The 5,398-nt window shown below is 43.2% G+C and overlaps 1 long non-coding RNA gene across 1 annotated transcript; it reads left to right on the forward strand.

Annotated features, from left to right (window-relative positions):
• The first annotated feature begins 458 nt into the window (after window positions 1–458).
• Window positions 459–5,184, forward strand: LOC127042127 (uncharacterized). Its single transcript, XR_007771861.1, has 2 exons — window positions 459–810; window positions 4,263–5,184. It is a non-coding gene; the product is annotated as an uncharacterized LOC127042127 (long non-coding RNA).
• The last annotated feature ends 214 nt before the right edge of the window (window positions 5,185–5,398 follow it).

Raw genomic sequence — 5,398 nt, forward strand, 5'->3', positions numbered from 1 at the left:
GAGAAGCAGCAGCATGTCTCACAAGCGCTGGGAAAAAGTGAGATAAGAGAGAAGCTGCATTCCTGGCATAGTACCAGATGTGCTGTGTTCGGGCAGCTCCTTCGAAGAACTGATAAGAGTCCTAGTTTCCCAGCCTCCTTGTTTTCGCTCCCTGGGTTTTGTTCTTTGTTTGTTTTTAACTCCCCTACATTTCTAACTTTAGGCATGCATGTATACTAAAGGTGTCTAGTTTCTAGTTGTTAGAAGAAGGGGGTGGGTTGCTCCAGTGAATAATTTATGACGCGACGGAACTGTCTATATAGGCTTATACTAAGATGTAAAGAGCAGGCTGGTTCTCTCTGGAGACGAGCTGCTCTCTATTGATGCGTGCACTTGTCAATAAAGAGCTTTTGATCGGACCTTGCTGGTGTTGCCTGTCTCTCTCGCGGTCAGACAACGAACTTTGCCGTCTTGGGTAGAGTCCCTGACATCTTTGGCGACTCCGCCGGGACCCGTCTGACTCTCCGGCGGGGGATCGGACCCTGAGGCAACGCAGCGCGCATCCTCCAGTTTAGAGGAGCCTTGCCTGGTGATCTGATCTCTGCGTTGGCGATAAGGCGTGTTCTGTGAACCAGCTGAAACTCGTAGAAATCCAGCAACGTCCACCTACCCGTTGAGTAGGGTCCAGGTTGTCGGGGTTAGAGTCCCTGACTACTTAGGTCTGGGTTAGAGTCCCAGTCCAGGTCTGGGTTAGAGTCCCAGTCCAGGTTTGCGCAGGATCCAAGTTGTCTGGGTTTGAGTCCCAGTCCAGGTATTCAAGTCCCTGGAGAGGTAAGTGAGAGCTCGACGTGGGGAGGTGGGGGTTAGAGTCCCTTTACCTCGACGCAGGGAAGAGGGGTTAGAGTCCCTTCATTAAAATGGACAAGTTGGCAATAAGTGCCCGGGGGACGCCCCGTTGTCTCTGATACTTAGAGATTGGAAAGAGATTTCTGAGACAGCTGGTCTAGTTAAATTTAAGATGAGAAATCTGTGTTGGATCCAATGGCCATCATTTACCTTTCATTTGCCCCTGACTAGAGACTGGCCGGAGGGTGAAACCTTTTCCACAGATAGGATGAACTCCTTAAGGGATGTTTTGGTTGATCTTAGGCCGGAAAAAATGGATTACTTGTTTGTATGGTATAATTATAAACCCATGGAGGGACGGGTAGCTTTTGAAGCTGTTTGTATGGATAGCTCTTGTAAAAAAATCACCCACCATATGCACCATAGCCGCACCGGGAGGAGGACAATTTTGTTCCTGTTCTTCCCCGTCTGATAGAGTGCAAGGATTCAAAAGCAGGTTAGGGACAGTTCAGGGACAGAGGAGAATCAAGGGGGAGCTCAGAGTGATGTTCCCTCATCTTCAGAGGAATCAGGCAGCCTCACCCCCTCTGTGCAGCCTCCAGCCAGCCTTTTGCAAACTTGGTCAGGGACTGCTTTTCAAACACCCCCAATATTACAGCAGCCCTTGTCCTTGCCCTTGTGGACCCCCACTAGGTTACTTAACTCCATGAGGGAGAATGTTTCTGAGACACCTCTGATATTACAATCCTCATTGAGAATTATCTGGTTCTACTGGTTGCTGGGGAACATGAGATGGTTTTACCCATACCCTGTTTGCAACTTCAAATTTGTTTAACTGGCAGTGCACTATGCCTCACTTATGAGACAATCCTGAGGCAGTGGAAAGAATGTTCTGCACAATCTTTTTCACTCATGTGCCCACTTGGGCAAATGTAAATCAGTTATTAGATACTCTCATGACAGAAGATGAAAGACAAAAAGTAAAAGAAAAATCTGCAGCTCATTTGAATGCACCTTGGCTAATTACTGACCCTAACTGGAATCCCAATAATCCAGCTCAAAAGACAAAGTTGGATGGATTTTTAAAAGCTGTTTTGAATGGTATTAGAGATGCAGGGGAGGCTACTCCAAATTGGAGCAAGGTGACTGCTTGTGTTCAGCATCCAGATAAGCACCTCTCTGACTTTTGTGCTCGACTGATTTGTGAAGTTAAAAAGCATGGGAATTTAAATCCTGAAACTGATCATGGAAAGGAGATGGTTAAAATGGTTTTCATGTCACAATGTGCAAAGGATATTGCAAAGAGATTTAGAGAGCATCCAAATGGTACGCAAGGGAAAAGTTTGTCTAAAGTAGTTAGCATTGCTACTAGAATGTTTAATGGGAAAGAGAAAAAGAAAGAAAAAGACATAAGGAACGGGTTAATTTAAAAATCATCTTGGCCTCGGGATGGAAGGAGGGGGTTGCTCTGCGTTCAGGGTCAGGAATCGGCGTGGACTGTGCTTGGTGCAGGGAGGGGCTGCTTTCAGCCCCAGCTGGCTGTGAAGGAAAAAATATAGACAGAGGCGAAGCAAAGGAAATACAAGTTACAGAACTGAAATTACATTTGCAAAGCTTAACTGTCCAGTAAGATCCAACAGAGTGCCTTTGTGACCCTGGAGTCGGTGTGGCTTGGTGACACCAAAGAAGCCACAGGCAGCCGACCTGGACTGGAATCCTCTGAAGAGACGCCGCAGGAGATTCCAGGGTGTAAAAGAACAGCCCTCCCAAGAGCAGAAGCATGTTGGAAATTCTGGACAAGCTGTATACAGGATAATCTCCCTTCCACCTCTCCCCCTCCTCTGAACATTATACACAGAAGTGGCCAGTCTGGACGTACGTGTGTAAGTATGAAAGGAGCTTCGGGCTTGGGGCATTAATATTTTCCTGAGTGATGTGAGAGCGTTCCCAACACTCTCCGTTGTTGTTTTATTATTTTATAAATGAAGCTTTAAAATTCAGTTATATGGTGTGTTTTCTTTATCTTCCCCCAACGATCCTGTAGTGTCAGCCTGATCATCTGACATGAGGGATAGATTGGTAACAGAAATTTGTCACAGTTTGGTGAGCAATTAAGAAGGGGGGAGCCCTGCAGAATTTACACCATCTATTTGTTTTACCCTTGTTATTTTGTGTTTGCTTTGCTTGGTACTGTTGGTGTTATACGCTGAGAACTGCATGAGTAAAAGTAAGTCCTAATAGGATAAGGAAACACTATTTGGTTCTGGTTCTGTTCTATTTAACCAGTTACTGTTGTTGTTTTTTTTCTCTGTTCATTTGGGTGTTAGGAGTGTGGGCGGAACTGAACCTCTCGTTCGTAATTCCTCGGAGTGGAAGCCATGTGTGCGAGAGAGTTCTGAGGTGGAATTAAGATCCTTCTGTCCCGTCTCCTGTAGCAGTCAGTGTATAGAAGTAGGAAAGTCTGGCTTAAATTGTAATTCCCTCTGCGCTCTGTGTAATTCTCTTTTCTGTTTAAGTGTCAAACAGATGAATGAGTCTCTGGGTAAACCCTCTAAGAATAGTCCTTCAAATTATATGTTAAGTAAATGGCCTTTGCCCAATGGGCCATGTGTCTTCATCCAGGTGGCAAGCCTCATGAAGGAGGACTCGGGTAGTCTTGTAAGTAAGAATGTCTAAGGCAAGAGACCAGGAGGGGTGGGGGCTAGTTGAGAAGCCCACCCTCCTAGCTAAACTGGTAGTGGAATAAGTTGGTGCCTATGGAAGGGACGGTTCAGTGAGAAAAGCAGGATCGGGCCCAGGCGGGCAGGCAACAGACAGAGAGATTGGAAAACAGGTTGGAAAACTTTAAGGGTGTAGTGGAAGGAAGGAGTAAGTAAGTGTAAGCATGGGGATTTCAAATACCCAGGACTTACTTGGAATGGTGATTTGAGTTGATAAAAGTGGCTGTTGGGAGACAAGCAAGTGATTTAAGGGAAAGTGAGAAGTTAACTCTGTAGTTGCTGGAGGAGACAGCAGTTGAACTTTGTAAAAATGCTAAAGAGGAAAGTTCTTGGTGTCTTTGAAATGTTTGTAAATAAATTGAGGCAAAGAAATTGTTAATTGCAATCATTTAGAATTTAGTTAAATTAGCTGAAGAATGTATATAGTGCTATGTAATTGAAATTTTATTAGGCTGTAAGGGCACTATAAGTAGTGATGTTTTCTTTCAGTGTTTGAAAGCAAGAGTTAAAAGTAAAAAGCAAGCCAGAAAGCATCTGTATTCATGCAAATTATCTAACTGATAAGGTAGGAGCCACTGAAACCTGGGCTGCCTATGAAACACATAAAATATGGGATAATTCCTCTGTTTTTCCTGAAATCAACAAGGGTATTTGTCTATTTTAAGCAATGATTGTCTGCCCAGAAGGGGTAGACCTCTGTTTTTTTTTGTCTTTCAGATAATCAGAGAAAACTGATGCCAGCTAAACAGCATTCAACGTACCATGCATTTACTGGCACAATAGAAATTATGTTTTGTGTTCTATGTTCTGTCTTGTGGTGTTAGTCTTGTGGCCGGAATTTTTGTGTTTAATATTTTTATAAAATAATCTAGTTTAAAATCAAACAAAAAGGTTAAATTAAAATGCAGATACTTGTTTTGTTCAACTTGGAATACAAAGTGTTTAGATAACTCAGGAGAATGTGATATACTAAAGTCTAATGCATTTCCTTAAGTAAGGAAAAGAAACTTTATTGGTCAAATTGTTAATTGCAAAAATTGTTGTTAAAATTTGCATACCAACAGTCTTTGAAAGCAAAGACATGAAAAGTTAACCCACTCCCCATATTGTACATGGGATCTTTCTGGCTACCTCAGATTTCTAGCCAGAGGGCTGGGGATGGTGGAAGGCTATTGGACTAGAGGTTGTATTGAGTGAACTCCTCAAAGTGGGTGTGCTTGTCCTGGCTTGTTGCTCGAAAGCTCTGTAATAAGGTTATTTTAGTAAAAGGTTATGTGTGGCATATATTGAATAATAAGACTAATGTACTGTATAATGACAATGTGTAGGTGTTCATTGTTGGGAAAAAGGTGTATAAGTAAAAAGTGAAAGTTTCCTTTGCAGGTTAAAAGAAGCGAAGAAGGAAAGAAGGACAAAGAACAGAATGAATTAACTGAAAAAAATAAAATAAAATAAAATAAAATAAAATAGCAAGCTCAGGCTATAGATAAGACACTGACTCCATTCAAGGACACTGCTCACAGTTAAGACTTGGTTAACAACCAGGAAAAGGAGAGCTTGAATTTGCCCATGCAGCTATGAGATCTGAAAAACACTGCCAGGCACTAATGAAATGTGTTAAGTTTCTTTTCTCACAGGTAAGGAATCGCTACCCAAAGACCCTAGCAGCCCTGCCACTCCTTACAACCAGGAGACGGGATTGATGTAAAGGTCCACCAACGAAAGACTGCCTTGGCTCCATGCTGGAGAGGCTCTTAAGTCCTGATGACTACCAACACCGCTGTGAAGTGCCAAAGACTGACTGCTTGGACCCAAGATTCTCACTGCAAAAAGACCCCTCCACATTGGGAGAA

This window comes from Gopherus flavomarginatus, unplaced genomic scaffold (genome assembly GCF_025201925.1).
Source record: "Gopherus flavomarginatus isolate rGopFla2 unplaced genomic scaffold, rGopFla2.mat.asm mat_scaffold_2783_arrow_ctg1, whole genome shotgun sequence".
NCBI classification, from domain to species: Eukaryota; Metazoa; Chordata; order Testudines; family Testudinidae; genus Gopherus; species Gopherus flavomarginatus.